Here is a 24,290-nt window from a genome sequence, read left to right as displayed (position 1 = left end):
TAGATTTCTTTGCACTGGATTTGAACTTAAAGATGTTCATGAAGCAACCAAAAGTTAGAAATCACAGATGATGCATTATAGGATTTATTGAAAAGGATGACTATAATTTGTAATCAATAACCTAAACAAAAAAAATGTCATTTACATAAAATTATTGGCAAATGAATATATAATCAAGTAAAAATGTAGGTTGTGTGTATGTATTCATTTTTAAGATTAATTTATTTTAAAATCTGGGTGTGTTAACTGATTGACTATTGATCTCAATTATATTAAATAAGAAGGCTTCTACAACAGATAACAAAATTGCCAATACATGTTTTTTTTACTACTAGAAACTTTGTGTTTTCATAAGTGGTTTTGTCATTTCTCTTCCACATTTAGATTCAATGGATTAAATTATATTGAAAATTTATGGACAGGAACCTGATCTAATTTCAGATTTATGTATAATTGGTCTTTTAATTATATAACATAATAAAATATAATTAACAAAACCAATGTTTCTTTACTTTTGAACTCAGTTGCCTGAGTGTAAGACTTTACATGGAGATGAAACTACTTGAACTTAGTGTTCATTCTTTTTAACATTTTGATTTTTCTGACTTGACAATGCTATATATTTATCCATCTGTAGCACTAATTACCAGAGCATAAGAATTACAAGAATTTCATTTTTTGTACATTGAGGTTTACATGCAAATACAAACCTAAAATTATGTACTCCTACTAAGAATATTACAATTACTACCACTACTACTGTATTTCTTTTATTAAAATGACATCAAAATGATATCACAGTTGCTAATTAATGCTTGACCAATGAATATTTTTCATTAGTTAAGTATAAGAAACTGTGTAGACTGTCATGAACCATACATATCTATTTGAAATAACAACAGCAGCATAGAAGTTTTTTTTTTTTAATGAACTTTACAATGACTTGAGAGTATCATAGATATCCCACATTATTTAGTGCAACTTTATGAAAAGATGCTGTTAGCTTTATCAAAATAACAAGTTTTTTGAAATTTTGCTTTACTATCCGATACTTTCATATTAGAAAGGGAAAACTGGTTCCCCTTGGGATTCAAATTGATATTGACTAATGAGTGTTATTTTGAAATATCTTTTTTTTCTTTTTTCTTTTGAGACAGTCTTGCTCTGTGGCCCAGGCTGTGTAGTGCAGTGGTGCAATCTCAGGTCGCTGCAACTTCTGCCTCTGGGTTCAAGCAATTCTCCTGCCTTAGCCTCCTGAGTAGCTGGGATTACAGGTACCCACCACAACGCCCAGTTAATTTTTTTGTATTTTTAGTAGAGATGGGATTTCACCATTTTGGTCAGGCTGATCTTGAACTCCTGACCTCAGATAATCTGCCCACCTTGGCTTCCAAAAGTGCTGGGATTATAGGCGTGAGCCATGGCACCAGGACTATTTTGAAATATCTTAAAGGTAAATATGTCTTCTTTGGTTTACCACAGTACCTATTACTTTCTTTTGTCTTAAAGTCAGGCTTATACCACCTAGACCCAGAGGTTATTTAAGTTTATGATACCTGTGAAAACACCTTACATAATACCTTGTGTATCTCATGAAGGGCATGAACAATTGAACCTTCAAGTTAGATTTAGTTACAGTTATCATTTAACATTAATGTTCATTTTTCTAAGCAACACACTGCTAACAGATTGAACAATATATAGTTTTTTTTTTTTTTTTTTTTTTTTTTGCTTAAGGTACACCACCAACTGCTAGGCCATACTCTCCTCCCTTGGAGAAGTGTTCTAGAAGGAGGAGAAATATCCGAATGAAACTGGGGTAGATAACTTCCTCTCTGTGGCTAGAAGGATGAGAGTGCAATAGTACTTGGAAAAAAATAATTGAAGGGATGAGTTTATTTTCAATCATTTTAATTATATGTCTATCATATTTTAGCTTGAAGCTAAATTACTATGTTATTTGTAGCCTTTCGGAAACAAAAGTCTATTCTCCAATTTCAATTAATTCATTTATTAAAAATTTGTTTAATGGCACATTAAAATTGAGTACTAACTAAAAATCTAATGACAACCATACTAAAATATTTCTTCTTGGATAGATCTCTGAATTGGATTGAAGTCTGGGCTATGTCCATAACTAGTAGATTCACCCTGACAGAATCATTAAAGAAACTGGGCCTCAGTTTGGTCACCTGGAAATGGGCCATTTTATCTCAATGTTTTTACTATTAATAAATCTCGATTTTATTTTTAATTTCAATAAAGCACTATTTGTTAAGTGCCTATTGTGTAAAAATTCACACAGATTATACAGCTTATGATTTACCTTCTTATATACCATATGAACGTATAAAAAGTTAACAAGAAACACAGGCTGAATATGATTGGAGTCAAATAAGTACTCTAAGAGTTCAGATGAAGAGAAACAAAATTGGGATTTAAGAGATATTGGATGTAGGAGAGAAATATGGTTTAATTCACACCTTCACATAGCACAGAATACAGTTAAAAATTAAGGGACACATAAAACAATGCCAATTTTAAAAGATCAAGAATTATCATCAGAGTTCACCCAAAAAGTGATATTTCTAATTTCTTTTAAATTCTAAACTTTAAACTTTAAAAGTTTGAAGAAGTCTACTTAAATATAGAATTGCTCCATTCTATCACACTTTCCATTTTGTTTAAAAAATTTTTGCTCATTCACCAAAAAGTTCTTGAATCAATCCTATAAGCTAAACATTACGGTAGGAGCTATGAGTTTGAAACGGACATGCATTAGGGGCTTAGAATTATTACAAATAATAGTGATTAGCTAGTTTCCTAAATCATTTCAAATGGTATATCACACGCTTAATCAAGAGTGGCCTGCAGACCTAGACACCATTAGCAACTCCTAATACCATAATAATATATTCCAGAGAGTCTAGAAATATCTTGGGTAACACAGGACCTTACTGCTGAAGCAAATTTATTGTAAGGCGTATAGAGGTTCTCGTCCTTGCCCATAAACGATCTGAAGTTCAACTCAAGATGACAGGCATTGATTCAATATATCTATAGTTAAAAAAGTAAAGCATGTATAAGATGTACCAAGGCAAGTCACGGTCCCTTTGGACACTTGTAATTACTACGTATAGAAGTCAGAGAAATCCCCGTGGGAATGAAAGTGGCAAGGGTCTTGAGGATTCAAAACTGGGAAATTCTTTCTTAGAGAATCAGTAAAGGATCTGTAGACGAACATGGTATTATCAAGTTAAAAGGCATGTTAATAACAGGTACTAGCTTTGCTTGGGCAGTAGGAATTAAAGCAAGAGTAAAGCATTCTCCTGGTATATCTTTCACAAGCATTCTCAAAGGGTTTTAGAGGTGAAGCACAGGTAGAGTCAAGATCAGTTACCTCAGGAGTTATTCATCTACTGTGTAGCAGAGAAACTAGCCATGGGTGTGAAATAATGCTCAGGATGATGGAATCCTGGATCAGATCATTTGAGTAACCTTGAGGAATCACCTGTGCTCATTAGTCAGCATTTGGTAATAGGGAATAAGAGAATCTAAATTATTATTTATAGAAAGTCACTTATTTATTCTAATAACATAGTTCATGGACTGTTGGATTGTTTTCAAAAAGACTCAGTCCAATTGCCAATTTATCTGATTCTCTCATAGTTACTTTCTCTCATTAGTTCTTATAAACTAATATCGGACTTTTCTGGTAAGGCTCAATTTATTGCTTTGCACTTGGTCTTACTTTTCTTCCTTCCTTCTCTCCCTCCCTCCCTTCCCACTCTAAAACTCCTTCCTGTTTCATCCCACAAAGCATTTGGGGTAAATCAACCAGTATGAACATAAAGATATATCCAACTTTGTGCCCCAAAATATCAAAAGAAATATTGGATAAATGAATTATGATTCACTGATATTTAATAATTTCCTGAATTGCCGTATTCTGTTACCAGATGTGAAAACCTCAGTCTACAGTTAAACCTGACCACTTAAAATTCTTAAGGGAATTATTCAGTGTGTGTAGTTGTTTCCCCATAGCTGAACGTAAGCCGTCTATATGAACAATCTTTCCCTTTGATTTCTTAGACATAATTTAACTATTTTTAATTATTGACATTGGCAGTAGTCCTATATTTGGTTTCTTTAAAAATCCTATCAATTTGTGCTGGGCACGGTGGCTCATGCCTATAATCCTAGCACTCAGGCAAACTGCCTGAGGTCAGGAGTTAGAGACCAGCCTGGACAACATGGTGAAATCTCGTCTCTACTAAAAATACAAAAAAATTAGCCAGGCGTGATGGTGGGTGCCTGTAATCCCAGCTCCTCAGAAGGCTGAGGCAGGGGAATTTCATGAACCAGGGAGGTGGAAGTTGCAGCGAGCTGAGATCGCACCACAGCACTCCAGCCTGGGTGACAGAGACTCCGTCTCAAACAAAACAAAACCAAACAAAAATCCTATCAATTTGTGTATTTAATATTTGCCATTTGTTTGTAAATATGTAGCAAGTTACATATCCCTCAAACCTGGAGTAGCAAAATTTTATTACGAATCCAAGGCAAATATACAATTCTTCCATGTATTGTTCTCATCCTACAGAGAAGTTTTAATATTTGATTCACTGGTACTAACTATATCCTCCGCCTTGCAGATTTTTCTGTTTTTGTTTTGTGTTTTTGAGAATGGAGTCTCACTTGGTCACCCAGCCTGGAGTACAATGGCATGATCTCAGCTCATTGCAACCTCTGCCTCCCAAGTTCAAGTGATTCTCCTGTCCTAGCCTCCCAAGTAGCTGAGATTACAGGTGTGCACCACCACACCCTGCTAATTTTGTATTTTTAGTGGAGATGGGGTATCACCATGTTGGTCAGACTGGTCTTGAACCCCTGACCTCAAGTGATTCACCCACCTCAGTCTCCCAAAGTGCTAGAATTATACTGTGAGCCACCACGCCCAGTCAGATTTTTTTCTTATGATTTCTGCATGACTAACATAATAAATCATAGCTACAGCCTCACCATTCTTCAGTTATTCTTCAGTTATACTCCTTCACCTTAGATGATAGTATTTAAAAGAGATGGTAATTCTAACAATTCATTATAGTACTTTTATAAGATTATCCTTAAACTGCACATCTTACTTGACCTTTGTGAGGCACTTAACTCCATTACACCGTAAGAAAATGGACATTTATTGGCAATCATATTCTTTTTGACCCATCAATAGATTTGGCTTCTAAATAAACACACCTAGTATGGGGAGACACACATACATAGAAACACATAGGAAAGGGATCCTAGGCTCTCAGGGAAAAATCTATTTATAAAGATATAATTGTTTACCCATTTAGTTGTCCCTTTCTTTCACCTGTGGGTTGAACTGCCATCATTAGACACAGTGGTGTTTCTCTTTGCTATGGGTCACTTTCCTTTTCATCTCTTCATGTCTTTTTGTGTGTTTGTGTTAGGTCTATGTCTACTGCTTCTTATCCATTGCTTCTTGATTAGTCCTTCACAAAGAGGAATAGTCTTTACTACTGGACACCAGTCAAATGATTTTGGTTGAAGTGATTGGTATTCACTTTCTAAGGCTCACATTTTCTACATGTTGGGGGTAGACGTTCCTTCTTCACTACATTGTTAGCAAATTCTAGGTAATAAGATATTTTGGATGCCTGAGTATTCTAGAAAGGCCATCACCACATAGCCAGTATCTTAAGATTCATTATATGTATTTGCACCTAAACATCTTTTTAATGTATTCCATGTTTCATACTTGGAGTTTTAAATTAAAGTTCTAACATCAACAACTACTTAATCCTGTGTTTGAAAGATGATCTATGTAAGATAGCATCACTACACAAATTATACCACTAACTGCTGCTAAAGTTGACAGCAAACTAAAATTCCAAAGAGACACATTTACTTTGTAACATAAAGAATATTACAAGTTGCCTTTTCTTTAGGCAAAACTGTGTTCACATCCCCAAATTATACTTTATATACATATTTATTATTAATTTCTTGACATGTTTCTAGTTTAGTTGCTTCTCGTTTATTCAACAGACATAGCTGCACAAAAATAAAGGGCAGGAGATGAGGGAAATATACAAAACACAAAAATCTAATTTTAAAAAATTATATTGTTAAATGAGACTTAGAATATTTAGATAAAATTGATGCTAAAAGAAAAACAATTCATCTGGAAACAGGTACTTAAAATTCAACAGAAACATAAATTATCTAAATTTAGGATCATAAACTATCATGAACTAATTAGTAAAAATGAATTTGCTCTTTTTTAATTCTAGGTAATAAGTATTTCTTAATATTAAATTATCTGATTAGGATGAATGAACACATTCAACACAGTCAAAAATTGTCACATATATTACTGATGTGGAGCAGTCCAGGAATTAAATTTAAACAATTTTAGGAGCAATAAATAAAACTCAGATGTTTGACCACTGCCGTAATTCATTCAAATATTCAATAGAAACTCATCACAGAGTGAGATCTTACACTCCATTCATTTATCCAATAAATATTTAGTGCTTATTATGCATAAGGCATTGCAGGGGATACAATGAAAAATAAAGCATGGACTTTGCCCTCAAGGGGCTTACAGTCTAGTATGGGAAAAATAAGCAAGCACATAAATAGCCATAACATAAGGTAGAAAGTGATGTGTCATAACAAAAACTCAAATAATGTGCTACAGGAGCTATTAACTCTAGCAGACAGGTTTTCTTATAGTGTCTAAGCAGTCAATATAAATAGACCCATGATCAATTTGAAAATTAAGGGCTGAATTTTAATCTGTAGATGATAAAAAGCTTTAATATTAATGCAGTTTAAGTCACTACCCACAATTTTCTTAAAATGTTTGAACATGGAGTGACAACCCATTAGAAATACCATTTTCCCAATGTTCATAAGCAGATGCAAATGGAATAATCTAACAGGGCTGAAATGATCATTTTATTGTAATAAAGCCTCAAGCCAATGATCCAAGATACTCATGACACATTACCTTCTTGCACAGAACTTGGCTCAATCAGATTAAAGTGATGAAGAATTCCTCGATGGCTCAAGTGTGCTCCAAGGAAAGCTAGAAGGTTGTACAGTTAACTCCCAGGGTGTAACTCTAAACCATACAACCTACTACCTCAACCCGGATGCACACAGCTTCCAATGTTGCTTCAAACTCCTTATCATATCTTCAGTCAGCTCCTCCAAATATGGCAGCCATATACCTAAGGGCTTGGCAAGGATGTAGATATAATATTCTAACATTTTACCAGTAAACTTTAACTGTTTCTCACAGGATTAACCTAAACATGTGGCTTTTCAGCGCAGGTCACGTAAAATGTCTTCTGATATCTCTCTTGCCATAGTTCTACTAGCAATTAATATTAAAAATCAATTGCATTCAGCCTCATTTTTTTCATGAGAAATAGGCTCAATAAAAACATTTAAATCCAGTGGTAGTCTTTAATTTTCTTACTGAAGTTGAAGAGGTACACTAACACTACAGTATGCACTGAAGTTTCTGAACAGGATCTATTCAGATCTTGGTCCAAACCCTGCTATAAAGATTCAATTTTATTATGCAATTTACTGCATATGGAATCGAACTTGAATGGCTGTGCTATAAACGCTTCCAAGTTGTTGAGAATTGAAGCTTGCCTTGTAAGATAGATGACGATTAAAATATACATGAAAAACAAAGGAAAATATAATTACTTCAAAAGTATATAATCAACTGGAGTTTAACAGGATTTTACTGAACTGATTGAACGGCATTGTGTATAGCATTTTGTCAGATTACCACACTGACACAGACCCATAGAAGCGAGCTTGTGCGGTCCACTTCACCACAAGATCGGATCTACGGGTTTATGCCAATGGGCAACATCCTGCATGGGCTCCCTATTAATATAGAATTTGTTGTAAATAGCTGATGCACTTAAAAGACGAAAATAATATTGATCCCTTAGTGTAAATGTTTTAAATGCTGAATTCTAAGGATGCATATTCTCCATGAAAGGCCTTCATAAATATTTGAAACTTAACACAAATTTATATGCATGAGAATTTAAAAAGTAGTCTGTTCAAAAATTGTTCACGAGTTGCTTTTGTTTCAATAGTAAATATTTTGGAATTAAACTATCCTAATTGATGATGGGTTTTAAAAGAAAAAAAGAATCCATACATGCATGTATGAATTATGTAATTGTGAGGCATGAATGTAGTATTACGAGCCTATAATTAAAACCAAATTAACTACTAAGTGAATTGTGTATGAGTTAGACTGTGCTTATTTTAATTTTTATAAAAGTAGTTTAGTTAATGGTTTCAATGAATTGGTAACATTTTAACTTTCTCATAAAATAAGTAATATCTTGTTCACTAGGTAGAGAACACAGGAAGTTATTATCAGCCTTAAATATATACATCCACGTCTACAGTTGGAATGGTGCTAAAATTTACAATATTTGGATGAGTTAATATAAAACTAAAATAAATGGCACAATAATGGCATGATTACTAATACTCCACACTAACATCTATACTCCAGATAAATTACATGACATAACATGTCTTCTTTTCTAAATAAAACATATTTAAATTTATTGTTCAAAATAGATACACTTAAAATACATAGCTACATACAACTCTCATCTGGTCAACAGGTTGGGCAAAAATAAAATGTAACTAAAAATTTTTTTAAACCATCAGACAACAAGCAAACGCACAAACAAGTAAACATAAAGCCAGCCACATGCATTTTTTTTTAAGATTCTAAACTCAACTGCAACAAAATTATAAGTTGTACAATCATTAATCATTTCACTTACATCTATAATCATTTAGCATTTTCTAATTATATCTTTATTGTGTAAAATAATACTACATACTAATTACTTAGTGATTTTGCATATTTTGAAATAAATAAAATGTTTTATAGACTTTATATAGCTACTGTGTTATACATAATTTTTAACCATTATTTATTCTTAAATTGTCCTTATAATTACTAAAAACTATAGTAAATAATCAACAATCATACATTCAGTTGTAGTAAAAATATTTCAACATATATTTATAAATGCAAATGTGAAATAAAAGGCAGCATTGGGTTTAATTTCACCATAACTATAAGAATGCATATTTTGATTTCATTGTCTTTTCAGGTCACGTAAAAAAGATTGAAAAGTATCACCTTATTCCCCTCCTCCTGATTTCACTTCCTTTTATATGGCACAACAAATAAGAAAATATAATTTTTTCTTTTCTTAAATAGCTTTCTAGTAAACCATATTGCACTTATCTTAAGCGTATGGATACACAGACATATATTCAATGGGACGCGAACTGTCCAACTGACCACAAGAAATTTTTCACAAAGGCAGGTCATATTACACATTTTTAGATGAAAACCTTCAAAAAAATTCAACAGCCAGACTCATAAAGAATATGAAATGAATTCTTATAACAAACACCATCAAAAGGATGTTTTCTTTAAAATATTAAATATTAATTGCTCTTTATTTTTTATTTTTACCTGAAATGGTTTTCTCCTATGATCATTTTCTTCACTTTTCATATCCATTTTAAGTTTTTCCCTAAAACAACCACAAAAGGAGAAATATCAGACAACTGCTGTCTAGGAGGAGCATCTGAGTGGATGGTGGGAATGAGGGTAGATGATCGAGAAGAAAACATGGTATCAAAATGGGCAAAACCTTTTAAAGTATTTTTTTTAAAAGGCTTGGAAGACTCATAGGGCCCCACCCAGGCTACTCATATGACATATAAAGTGGTTTCATAGTTTGCATTTATGCATTCATTTTGGTTGGTGTTATTTTCACAGTAACAGTTTTGAAAGTGAAAGGACGATGGCTGTTAAGGAAGCGACTAGGTTTTGCACAATGAAGTAGTGAAAGCTGAAAAGAGATTTGGATTTGGCATGGAGCTTAATAAGATAATTAAGAGTGTAGAGATTAATGGCTGCTAAAATAACATTTAAAATAATGTTTTTAAACTAAAGGATCTTGAAACATGGAAACAGGTTATCAATATTAATTAAGCCTGTGAAAGTTGGTGTGCCATTAGCTGAGGCAGCATGGAGGAATAAGAGCTATTTTGTAAATAACTAGTGAATAATAATCAACAAAAAAAATAGTGAATAATAATCAACAAAATGTTTTATTTGAATGTTATCAGTATATAGGGATTTTGTAATTTCCTATAATTGTTCATAGAATAGCAAACACGAAGGCAGAATTATTCAGTTCAATATTCCTCATTGTTTACTCTACATATTTTTAATATGATTTTAAAATCATAAGAGTACCAAATGTATTTTTTACCAAAATATTGTAACATCAATTCTTAGTATGAAAATTATAGTCTTCACTGATATATGCTGATTTTTTCAAAAGCATTCTCTTTTAAAAATATTTTAAACACATGTTTAGAAACATTTTGAATCAAAATTAAAATAACCAAATGCATCTCCTAATCCTTTCACAGTGAACCAGGCAAAACTGTTTTTTTAATAAAATGCTTAAATTGCTTAGCAATTTACTTTTACAGACAGACACAATAATTACAATGCAATGCATTTATCTGCTGAGCAATATTGCTCTAACTTAAAACAAGTTTGTATGTACTTTTTCTACTAATACACTTAATGAATATTTCCAATGCTTTTTGCAATTGCTCTAGGACAAATACTACTTTTAAAATGTATTTTAAAAGAGATTATTATTACAAAAGAAGCTTCTTTTCTACCTAGCAACCGAGAACATGCTCTTTTCATTACTATTTTTGTTCTGCTGAAATCTTTGTAAATAATTTGAATATAACTTCCCCAAAAGTAATCTTATTTATCAGTAATTTAATGCATATTCTAATATAACCTTTTTCTACAAGTTTAAAAAGTTTCTTTTTTCACATTTCAAATTATAAGTCACATGAAAGATTTACTTTTTTACCCACTAAGTCTAAACATTCACTTTTCTTAGATAGCAAAAACTAATTCTGGACACAAAAAGCACAGATACATTAATGTCCTTCCAAAACTTCTGTGTATACCCCACATAAAAACATGTATTGTCTTTTTCATAGAGATTTTTCTATGTTTACTTAAGTTTCTATTCTAATCAAGATTAGAGCAAGAGAGGAAAAGGAAAAAGTTAACAAGAGTAAAGTGGGCAATGAGTTAAATAAGAGTAAATGGAAAGTTCAAGGATTCCCTTTTCTATAACAGTAGTCTTTAAAAGGAAAAAAAACAAAAACAAAAAAGTTATACCTGATATGAAAGGTGCGATTTCACCAAGTGCAATGTATTGCTAGTTATGCCATATTGTTTGAAATAATAAAAATAAAGAAGGCTCATTTGGATATATTGCCTTAAAAAGCTGCTTTACAAAGCCCGATGTCTCTGTAGTTATACAGCCAATGTTTGCTTTTTTTTGGTTTGTTTTGGTTTGGATTTTTGTTTGTTTTTGTTTTTGTTTTTGAGCAGGAGCGTCTTTTTTTTTGTTTTGTTTTTTTTTTCCCCAGCACTCTTGCATGTAGTAGGACAAACTCAGATTTTTTTCTTCAAGGGCGCCTGTAATTTCTTAGAAAAGGACCAGGGTGCTTGTCTTCTTTTTCCTCCTTCTCGGTATTCCAGGCACAAAGCAATGCGCAGAAGCTGCACCAATCCTTGCCGTCACTGGCAGCAGAATGGTAGATGGTGGGAGAGACCAGGAATCCTTCCAGGCTGTGCTGACTTTAGAAATGAGGATTGCACACGTTTGTCTCCTGAACCAAAGGGGTGCAAAGGCAGGGTGCCAGTTTGCTACACTGCTGCAATGCAATGATCTCATGCTCACTGCTGCTGTCGTCCCGTTTGCCCAGTTCAAATGCCTGTTTCATTATAAACCAAAAAAAAAAAAAAAAAAAAAAAAAAGACCCAACTACTTGGGTTCTTCTACAAGCAGAAAGGGTACTAAATTAACACTTAAAAAAAAAAAAATTACAGTCAGAAAAGGCAAAAAAACAAAAAGCACATACAATTTTTGAATTCACTTGTTATGCCTCAATATTCTGTTATTATTTTCCTTTTTTTTTCTATTTAGAGATAAGCAGCAGAATTTATCAGGCGTGAAAGGGACAGCCTCCTGGTGGCCTGCCAAAAACCCAGAATAAAGACGAAGTTGTGCTTCAAAGCTCAGTCGCTTGCTGAGTCTGGCTAAAGTCAAGTATTAAGATCCACCATTTTCTGAGCCATGTTAGAAAAGAAGAAAAAAGTCAGGACGGTTGCTGCTTTCCAAGTCTCCGTTGGCACCATCACAAAATCTCTGCCGTAAGGTCACATGATTCTCTGCCAAATGTAGAGTGCATTCCCATCAACCATTCTGCTGATACTGCGAAGGCAGCTATTGTCTCGTTTAGACCCAAAGTTCAGCCCACTCTTCATTGAATTAGCTGAAAAACGCATCACCTTTGGGGGCTGGGAGTCATGGAAACGTCTACCTGGCAAGCTGCCCACTTTTTCTGCCCATCAACCAGAGATGGAATCGTGCTGCCTAACGCAATGATGACTTGGAATGTGAAGAGTCGTCCAAAGTGAATCTGATTCTTGCAATGCCTGTTTCGTTTGCACAGAAAACTCTGGCTTCTTGTAGTGAAGGGGGGGTGGGAGGAGGAAATCTTTCCTACCAAATGTAGCAAATAAAGGTCTGAACATGCCTACTCTGCAACTTTTTTTCCCAACACACCCAAGTGGTTCTCAAATGAAAAGACTGAGAGCCCGGCAAGTTTTCTGAGTTAAAGGCATCCCTTCATCTGTCTCCTTTTCCTTACAAGTGAATGAAACAAGCCCAGAACATTTGTTTTCGTCTCTCACTTTAAGATTTAAAAAAACTCCGAGTTTTCTTCTTGCTTTTTGTTACTTTCTGATTTTATCTGGCACTGATTTTGTAGTACATGATCACAATGTCTTCTAGCAACAGTGGGGATGCATTATTGCTACAATCTCCAACAAAGTGGTCCCCTGAGAAAGCCAGTTGTCTCTTTATCCACACAAAACCCTGCAACTGGGTCCTATAGTCATCCTCATCAGTACCTAGCACAGCTGCTGTACAAGTTTCCTGAGATTGACATATGTGAGAAGGGCTCTTTCTGTTTCTTCGCTGGCTACAGTTTGCCCGTGTGGCATGAAAGATGTCTTTGAAAGATAAAGGGACTGTATCAACAGCTCTTAGGTAGTAAAATGAAATGGTTTCCCCCCTCCCCAACGAATTTCCATTCTAGCAGGCAATGAAAGTTCCCATGTACGAACATTTCTATACTTCATAATAAAAGTAGAGTGAATTAAAATTTTCACAATTTCCTTAAGCAGAATTTAAAGCCAGGCAGGAAAGAAAGCATGATTAGTACTGAAACCAAACATACTGAGTAGCACTAAAAAGAACTGTGTCCTTTGACTTTATTTTTTTTAATGCTCCAATAATTGGATAGTCTTTAACATACGATTATGTTTGCACAAATTTAACATTATATTCAGTGCCTTCCCAAAATGATGAATATTGCCCCTCTTCCACATATAAACACATATGCTGCACAATATATAACAATGACTTTCAAAGATATTCAAACTGTGACTTGTCTAATAAAAACAAATCTGAAAAAAGGAAAAAGACTCAGGCATCTAGGAAACATAACCTAAAAATGATTTGTGGTTGTTTCTGTGCCATGTCCTTCAGGTGACTTTCTTTAACAATTATAGGAGTGAATGTGCACACACACATATACACACGTAAGAACCATCATGTTTTCCTTCCCAATTGTAATTCAAAATAATGCAATTCTAAACCATAAAACAAAAATTTTCACACTTGCTAAAATTAAAATTGCTTTTTTTCTAGATTGCAAAATTCTGGACAAATCTGCTAGTGTCCTGAGCACATGCTTAAAGAGTGTTTGGTAGGAACTTAATTAAGCCCATGCTTCAGCAAAACAAGAAAGTAGATGACCCATTCACTGAAATAAAATTTTAAGTTTCCAATTCTCATTCACTTATTCAGTAGATTATTTATGAAGTACTAGTATGTGCCAGGCCTTCTGATAGGCATAGGGGAACAGCAATGAAGGAAACTGACATAACTCCCAAGTGGAAGTCATTCAGTAAGTACTTTTTTTTTTTTTTTGAGACGGAGTTTCGCTCTTGTTACCCAGGCTGGAGTGCAATGCTCTATCTCGGCTCACCTCAACCTCTGCCTCCTGGGTTCGGGCAATTCTCCTGTCTCAGCCTCCTGAGTATCTGGGATTACAGGCACGCGCCACCATGCCCAGCTAACTTTTTGCATTTTTAGTAGAGACGGGGTTTCACCATGTTGACCAGGATGGTATCGATCTCTTGACCTCGTGATCCACCCGCCTCGGCCTCCCAAAGTGCTGGAATTACAGGCGTGAGCCACCGCGCCCGGCCTCAGTAAGTACTTTTAAGTGAGAAAAGCTCACTACTTAACAGAAATGTTACAGGTCCTAAAAGAGACAAACTTGTCAAGAAACAAACTGATGACAGAAATTGGAAAGTAAAATGGATATTAAAAATAAATTACAGATAGTGATGTTTTCTCTGTCTGAAGGTTTCCTTTTTAATATTACATTCATTATTAGTTTTGTATAATTCTGTTGAATTTTCTGAGAGAATCTAATGTGAAAACTACATGCCACCCTCCCAATTAAAAACAATTTTTTTTTTTTTTTTTGGAGATGGAATTTTGCTCTTGTTGCCCAGGCTGGAGTACAGTGGTGTGATCTCGGCTCACTACAACTTCCGCCTCCTGGGTTCAAGTGATTCTCCCTGCCTCAGTCTCCTGAGTAGCTGAGATTATAGGTATGCACCACCACGCCTGGCTATTTTGTATTTTTAGAGACAGGATTTCTCCACGTTGAGCCTGCAACCTAGAAATGCCAACTGGTGCAGACAAAAAAAACAAAGTTCCAACAAAAGCCTGTTCTCTCTAGTCAAAGGAACAAGAAAGGGGCAGCTTAGAAAGACAGAAAGCAATACCATTTTGCTCTAGTTGAACACCAGAGAAAGAATTACGGTCCCATTGCCATGCACACCTGCAAAGACAAAGTAGAAAACACAGATGCTGACCCTTGCCAGGATACTCCAACACCCTCTCTGTCCAGGACACAGAGTACTATAAAAAAAAGTCTGAGCAGGAATCTAGGAGTTTCATCCTGTTGAGGGTTAGCAAGATTCTTCTCTTACCCGACATACAGTGTCTATGTTGACTAAATGAACAGTCTGCATTTCCACTCCAAACTCAACAATAATGAGGCATCCATCTCCCTCTCCACTGAGGCAGTATCAGAGGAGGCTTGGTGGAGATTCAGAACATTTGAAACTGTCCAGCTGTAACAAAGCTACCCTGCTATCCCTCAACTTCTAAAGCACTGGTAAAGACCACAATAAAGCATCAACAAACTACTCCTTTATTCCTAGCCAGGAAGATATCAGTGGAGGTCAGTTTGGTAGCAGAAACCAGTGGAGGTTTACTGAGGAGCATGAGATACTTCTATCCATATCTGGCAGTAACAAGATGGCACCCCCCACCCCTGACTTTTCCCAGCTGCAGTGGTGGAAGAAGAAGCCAGATAAAACAGAAGGTTTAAATAAGAACCATAGCCTCATACATAATACCTAAATGTCCAAGTTTCAACTGAAAATCATTTGTCACACAAAGCAGAAGGGAGATCACAAACTAAATGTTTACAAGACTGTTGATACATGTGAACATCAAGATGACAGAGGTGTTAGAATTATCTCACAAAGATTTTAAAGCAGCCATCATGAAAACACTTCAAGGAGCAATTATAAACATGGTCGAAACAAATTAAAAAGGTTAAAGTTGTGACAAAGAAATAGAAGATACAAAGAATAATCAGACCAAAATTTTATAACCAAAAAATAAAATAATTGAAATTATTAAAAACTAAAAGGATGTACTTGACAGCAGAGTGGAAAAGGCAGAAGAAAGAATCCGTGAACTGGAAGAGAGAATAATGGAAATAACTTAATTTGAACAACAGAAATAAACTATACTTAAAAATGGAGACTTGGGCAACTGTGAAACTGTAACAAAAAATAAAACATTTGTATCTGTGTCACTAGCATCCCAGAAAGAGAGGAGAAAAAGGGCAGTGCTTAAAATATCCTCAAAGAAATGGTGGCTGTAGTGGCTGGAAACTTCCAAAGTATAGCAAAGAAGACACAGAGTCAAGAAGCTGAGCTAACCACAAACAGAATAAAACCAAATAAATTTATACCAAAGTGTATCACAAGCAAACTTATAAAAACTAAAACAAAGAAAAAGTCTTGAAAAGAGCAGGAGAAAAATACAGTCTTACCTATAGGGGAAAAATGATTCAGATAGCGGGTTTCTTGTCAGAAACCACGAGGCCAAAAAGAAAGAACACAACCATTTCACTTGCTGAAAGAAAAGAACTATCAACCCAGAGTTTTATATCCATAGAAAATATCCTTTAGAAATAAAGGGAAAACAAAACATTGTTAAAGAAAACTACAATAATTTTCAACTATCAGGCTTAACCTGACAGAATGGCTAAGGAAGTTGTCCAAACAGACTGGAAATGACAAAAGAAGGAATCTTGTAAGTTTAGAAAGGAAGAAAGAATTTAGTACATATAAATATGGGTAAATAGAATAGGCTTTCCTTTTCTGGAGTTTTCTAAATTATGTTTAATTGTGGAAACATAAACAGAGCACAGTTTGGTATAGTTCTAAATGCATGTCAAGGAAATATCTAAGACAATTATAAGTGGGTAAGAATAAAGGTACAAAAAGTAGGTAAGCTTTTTTAACTACTTGAAATGGTAAAATGAAGATACCAGTAGACTGTGATAAGTTATGTATATGTAACATAATACATAAAGCAACCACTAAAACATTACATAAAGAAATTTAGTAAAAAAATTTCTAGATACGTCAACATTCTAAAAATGTTAAAATTTGTTCAAGTATCCCACAAAAAAGGCAGAAGAAAAAAACTCAGAGAAATAAAAAACAGAAAGAACAAATAGAAAAGAAATATTTAAATGGCAGGCTTAAATCATACAAATAAGCTATTGAATTAAATGTTAATTGTTTGAATACACAAATTAAATGGCAGAGATTTGCATAGTGGATTTAAAAACCATGGCCCATGGATGAATCTGGAAGCCATCATTCTCAGCAAATAGACACAAGAACAGAAAACCAAATACCACATGTTCTGGATCATAGGTGGGTGTTGAACAATGAGAACACATGAGCACAGGGAGGGGAGTGTCACAAACTGGGGTCTGTTGGTGGGGCTAAGGGAGGGACAGTGTGGGGTGAGGAGGTTTGGGAAGGAGAAGGGAGGGGAGAAATGTCAGATATAGGTGACAGGGGGATGGGGGCAGCAAACCAGCATGCCATGTATGTACCTATGCAACAATCCTTCATGATCTACACATGTACCCCAGAACCTAAAGTACAATAAAAAAATAAAAACCATGGGCCAATTATATGCTATTTACAATAAAAGTTTAGATATAATAATATAAACAAGTTGAAAGTAAAATGATTAAAATAAATATGTTAGGCAAACATTAGTCAAAAGAAAACAGGAGTGTCTTTAATAATATTAAATAAAATATACTTCCAAGCACAGAAAATTACGAGAGACACAGGTAGACATTAGACAATGATATAAGAAACAATCCAATAAGAAGACATAGCATCTCTGAATATGTATGCACCAAAACAAAGCTTCAAAATATGTAGAGTATGAAACAGAAAAGAGAAATAGACAAGTTCACATTTATAGTTGTATACTTTGACACACATCTCCCTATAATGGACAGAACAATTAAACAAACAATTATCAAGGATACCGACTCCAACAAATCATTCATCAATAGAATCTAGTTAATATTTATTAACCACATCACCCAACCACAGAAGAATACACATTATTTTCAAGTGCCCACAAACATATTCCAAGATAGGTCACCTTATATAGCATGCAAAGCAAATCTCAACAAATTAAAAATAACTGAAATCATACAGAAAGCATTTTCAGACCACAATATATTCAAAACAGCAATCAGTAACAGAAAGGTAACGGAAACATCTCCAAATGCTTGGAAACTAATTAACATACTTTAATAAGTCAAAAAGGAAGTCTCAAGTGAAAGAAAAATAAATTGAAGTGAATGAAAATGAAAGTACAACATGTCAAAATTTGTGGGATACAGGTACAGCAGTGTTCACAGTGAAAGTAATAGCAATAAATGCATAAACTAGAGAAGCGGAAAAGTCTCAAATCTATAATCAAAGCTCCAATGTCAAAAACCAAGAATAAGAAGAGCAAAATCAACCTAAAGCAGAAGAGAAAGAAAATAAGAGCACAAGTACACAAAAATGAAAACAGAAAAACAGCAGGGAAAAATCAAAGAAAAAAATGTGCGTTTGAAAAGATTAATAAAATTGGCATTTTCTCAACAAGACTGACAAAAAAATACACAAATTATCAATACCAGAAATGAAATGGGATATGACTACACACGGCAAAAGATAATATGGGAAAACTGCAAATTACACTAAACACATAAATTAGGTATCTTAGATGAAATGAACCACTTCTTTAAAAACACCTATTACCACAACTCACCCAATATGAATTAGATCACTTTATTGATCCTTATAATGAGCCCTGAAATGAGTCCTATTACTATTAAGTAAACCGAAGGCCAGGCATGATGGCTTATGCCTGTGATCCTAGTGCTTTGGGAGGTCAATGCAGGAGGATCACTTGAGACCAGGAGTTTGAGACCAGGCTGGGCAACATAGTGAGACATCATCTCTACAAAAACTAAAAAATAACAATTAGCTAGTTATGGTGACACACATCTGTAATCCTACCTAATTAGGAGGTTGAGGTGGAAGGATGGCTTGGGCCTCAGAGTTTGGGGCTGCAGTGGGCTATGACCATGCTACTGCACTCCAGCCCTGGTGACAAAGCAAGACCCGTCTCAAAAGAAAGAAAGAGAAGAAAGAAAGAAAAAGAGAAAAAGAAAGAAAGAAAGAAAAAGAAAGAAAGAGAGAAAGAGACTGAATATGTAATTTAACAACTTTCTCAAAAAGAAATCTCCAGTTAATTTAACTGGATAATTGCAACAAATATTGAAAGTTGCTTTTTTTTTTTTTTTTTTTGAGATGGAATTTTACTTTGTCACCCAGACTGGAGTGCAATGGAGCTACCTTGGCTTACTACAACCTCCACCTCCTGGGTTAAAGTGATTCTCCTGTCTCAGGCTCTTGAGTAGCTGGGATTACAGGCGCCTGCCACCACACCCAGCTAACTTTTGTATTTTTAGTATAGATGGGGTTTCACTATGTGGGCGAGGCTGGTCTCAAACTCCCGACATCAGGTGATCCACCTGCCTGGGCCTCCCAAAATGCTGGGATTACAGGCATAAGCCATCTTGTCCAGCCATTATTGAAAATTTTAACACCAATTCTACATAAGCTTTTTGAGAAAACAGAGGAAGAGGGAACATTTCTCAATTTCTTTCATGAAGCTGACATTACCCTGATACTTAAATCAGACAAGACAGTGTAAAAGGAAGAATCTACAGACCAATATCTCTCATGAATGTGGACACAAAATTTCTAAACAAAATATTAGCAAATAAAATTCATCAATATATAAAAAAATTATATTAGGTAAGTGCATTGTTGGAATTTGCCATTTGATATTGAAATACATTCTTAAATACATGTGGTTATGTTATACATCATTTTAATAGGCATTTCTTGCTTTATTTTTTATTTTGCTAATGACTTATAACTTGCTATTTATTTTAGAATATGAAAATAACATTAATCAACAAGCAAATTCAAGCAATTTTCTTATTTGAGTTCAAAATGAGTAGTACATCACCATCAACAATGCATTTGGCCCAGGAACTGCTAATGAACGTACAGTACAGTGGTGGTTCAAGAAGTTTTGCAAAGGAGACAAGAGGCTTGAAGATGAGTAGCATATTGGCCAGCAGTTGGAAGTTAACAATGACCAATTGAGAAGCTGATCCTCTTACAAATACATGAGAAGTTGCCAAAGAACTGAATGTTGGCCATTCTACGGTCTCTTGGCATTTGTAGCGAATCGGAAAGGTGAAAAGCTCGATAAGTGGGTGTCTAATGAGCTGAGTGAAAATCAAAATATCATCATTTTGGAGTATCATCTTCTCTTATTCTATGCAAAAACAACAAACCATTTCTCAATTGGATTGTGATGTATGATGAAAAGTGAATTTTATATGACAGCCTGTGATGACCAGCCCAGTGGCTGGACTGAGAAGAAGCTCCAAAGCATTTCCCCAAGCCAAACTTGTCCCCACAGATCATGGTCACTGCTCTGTGGTCGGCTGCAGGTCTTATCCACTACAGCTTTCTGAATCCTGGCAAAACCATTACATCTGAGAAGAATGCTCAGCAAATCAATGGGATGCACTGAAAACTGCAAGGCCTGCAGCTGGCATTAGTCAACAGAGAGGGCCCAATTCTTCACGATAATGCCTGGCCACACGTTGCACAACCAATGCTTCAAAAGTTGAACTAACTGGGCTATGAAGTTTTGTCTCATCTACCAAATTCTCCTGACCTCTCACCAAGCGACTACCACTTCTTCAAGCATCTCATCAACTTTTTTTGATAAAATGCTTCCACAACCAGCATGATGCAGAAAATGCCAAAAGTTTGTGGATTCCAAAGCTCGGATTTTTACACTTCAGGAATATACAAACTTATTTTTTGTTGGCAAAAATATGTTGGTTGTAATGGTTATTTTTATAATAAAGAGGTGTTCAAGCCTAGTTACAATGATTTAAAATTCATGGTCCAAAAGGTCAAGTACTTTTGCACCAACCTAATACACAGTGACCTGGTGAGGCATATTCAAGGGATGCAAAGCCAGTTTAATATTCAAATATCAATCAATACAATTCACCATACCAACAGGCTAAAAAAAAAGAAAGAAAAACAAAAATCACATGATAATATCAATCAGAGCTAACATAAAAAAAGCATTTGACAAAAATTCAGCACCCATTTATTACTAAAAATTCTCAGACAACTAGGAACAGAGGTGAACTTTCTCAACTTGATAAAGATCTTTTACAAAAAAAAAAAATCCTATAATTAACATTATGCTTAATGGTGAAAGACTAAATGCTCTCTCCCTAAGATCAGCAAAAAGGCAAGGAGATAAGAATACAATACTATCTAGAATGGCTAAAAAAAAAAATCAACTGGTTAGGTGTAGATAACAGAACATGTACAGGACTTTTGTGATGAAAACTGCAAAATGCTGATAAGAAACTTAAGAGAACTGGAGAGAGATACTGTTATGTTCATGGATTGCAAGTCTCAACAAAGATGTTAGTTCTCCCCAAATTGACATATAAGTTTAATTTGATTCTGACCACAACCCAACAAGATTTATTATAGGTATAGAAAAAATTATTCCAAACGTATTTGGAAAAGCAATGGAACTAGAATAACTGAAACCATTCTGAAAAATACATAGTAGCAGTAATTAGTCTATTTGATTTAAAGACTGATTTTTAACTAGTATAAAATACTAACATTAGACATAATATACGTAAAATGAATTAGTACTAATAAAAATAGATTACTATTTGAGTCTAATCAAGACCGTGTGGGAGTATTGGCAGAGAGACAGACACATCAATCAATGGAACAGAACAGGGAATCTAGAAAGAGACTCATATATACATGCCCAACTAATAACTGATTTTTGACAAAGATATAAAACCATTTTTTTTTTTTTTGATACGGAGTCTTGCTCTGTCACTCAGGCTAGAGCACAGCAGCATGATTTCAGTTCACTGCAACCACCACTTCCGGGTTCAAGCAATTTTCCTGCCTCAGTCTCCTGAGTAGCTGGAATTACAGGCATGCACCACCATGCCGGGCTAACTTTTTGTATTTTTAGTAGAGACGGGGTTTCGCCATGTTGGTCAGGCTGGTCTTTTGAACTCCTGGCTTCAAATGATCTGCCCACCTTGGCCTCCCAACATGCTGGGATTACAGCCATGAGCCACCACCCCCAACCCAAAACCAATTCAATAGAATAAAGATAGTCTTTTCAGCAAATGGTGACACAGCAATTGTACACTGAGAGGGAGAGAGGGAGAGAGGGAGAGAGAGAGAGAGACCAAAAAAGAGAGGAGGGGACCGAAGGGTAAGCGAGGGACAATCTTGAGCTATATATCACTTCTTACATACCAATTAAATCAAAATGAATCACAGGCCTAAATGTAAAACATAAAACTATAACACTTTTAGAAAATAATAAAACAAGATCTTTGGGACCTGGGACTAGGTAAAGAGTTACTGGAATTCATACCAAAATCACTATTGATATGTTGGTTAATCAAAATTAAACACTTTTGCTCCATAAAATATTCTGAAGGAAAACAGAATAGGGCACTGCAAAATATGCCTCTGTGACATCAATATTCTTGAGCTAAAGACAATCACGAAACAGCTAACAAAGGAATAGCTCTGTCTATTCTCCCCCTTTTCCATGTAAAGAGAAGATATAAATTCTTTCTGGAGACAACTTTTATCAGCTCAGAGATGGCACCGGAAGAGTCTACAAACAAACCTTACTCCACTAGTTTTTTCCCCCATATATTTACCATCCCACAGTTTCCTGCCTCTGGAAGCCTAAAACTGCTTTTCTTTGTCATGTCACTTCTCTAAAATGTATTGTTGTTTGTTGAAGATGGTATACAAGCCAGAGTTCCACGCCACTCCCTTGCGTTACCTTTCACTGAAGTTTCTCCCGCGTGATAGGCACTGTGCATGTTAATAAACTTGATGGTTTTTCTCTTGTTAACCTGTCTTTTGCTACTGAAGTCTGTTTAAACTATGAATTTATCAGAGTTAAGGAGAAATTACACTTCCTCCCCACAATTCCATTAAGAGAATAAAAAGAGAAGCTACAGATTAGAAGAAAATATTTTCAAACCATATATCTGAAAAAGGACCAGTATCCAGAAAATATAAAGACTTTTCACAACTCAATAGTAAGAAAATCAAACAGTCTAAATGGCAAATGGGCAAAACATATGTTTTGGTTAGAGGCATTCTAACCAAGAGGCTATCTGAGTGGCAAACAAGCACTTCAGGGAAATGCAAATTGAAACCACAACGAGATATCACCACGTATCTGTTAGAAGGTCTAACACAAACAAACAAAAAATAGTGGCAATACTAAATGTAGGTGAGGATATTGGATCACTCATATGTTGCTAACAGAAATGTAAAGTGATACAGCCACTCTGGGGATTGTTTGACAAATTATTTTAAAAACTAAACAAACACCATATGGTCCAGCAATTTGACTCATGGGAATTTATCCCCCCAAAATAAAAATTTCTATAAAACTGGAAACCACCTTTATGTACTACAAATGATGAGTGGTTAAAATGTAGTATTTACATACCTTGGAATACTACTCAGCAATAAGAAGCACACTATTGATAAACTGAGCAACCCGGTTGATTTCAAAAGAATTATGCTGAGTAAAAAAGGCCAATCCCCACAGATGATATTCTGTCATTACATTTCCATATTTTTGAAATGACAAAATTATAGAAATGGAAAGCGGGTAAGAAGTTAAGGAATGAACGCAGGGACAAGAATGAGTAGGTGTGTCTAATAGTAATGGAAACATTCTGTATTCTGTGTTAACATCTGGGGTATAACATTGTTTTCAGTTGTATTGTTGTGTACAACTGTTTCATTGTTTTTCAATTGTACTACAGTTTCCAAGATGTTAGCACTGGGGAAACTGGATAAAGACTAATGCTATCTCTGTTTTATTTCTTACAACTGTGTAAGTCTACAGTTATCCCAAAATGAACAGTTTATTTTTTTATAAAGTAACAAATACACAAAGGTAACTGCTCTTACTGGTTATTTGTGCCCACCCTGTGTTACTATAAAGAAAAACTCTAATGGAAAAATCTGAAGATACTCCTTGGTTTATTTGAACTCGAAATTCCAGAGCTGATAGTCAATAAACAATGATTTAATCAGCTGGGAAAACTGACTTGGGAGAATGTTCTAAAACTGGAGACAGCAAGCTTTTCTATGAAGGGCTAGATAATAAATGTTTTATATGCTGCATGTC

Source organism: Aotus nancymaae, unplaced genomic scaffold, assembly GCF_030222135.1.
Source record: "Aotus nancymaae isolate 86718 unplaced genomic scaffold, 86718_ANA_hifiasm-v0.15.2.pri h1tg000022l_1, whole genome shotgun sequence".
In the NCBI taxonomy this organism is placed as follows: Eukaryota; Metazoa; Chordata; class Mammalia; order Primates; family Aotidae; genus Aotus; species Aotus nancymaae.
The sequence above is the reverse complement of the archived record's forward strand: the minus strand, read 5'-3'. Positions refer to the sequence as shown.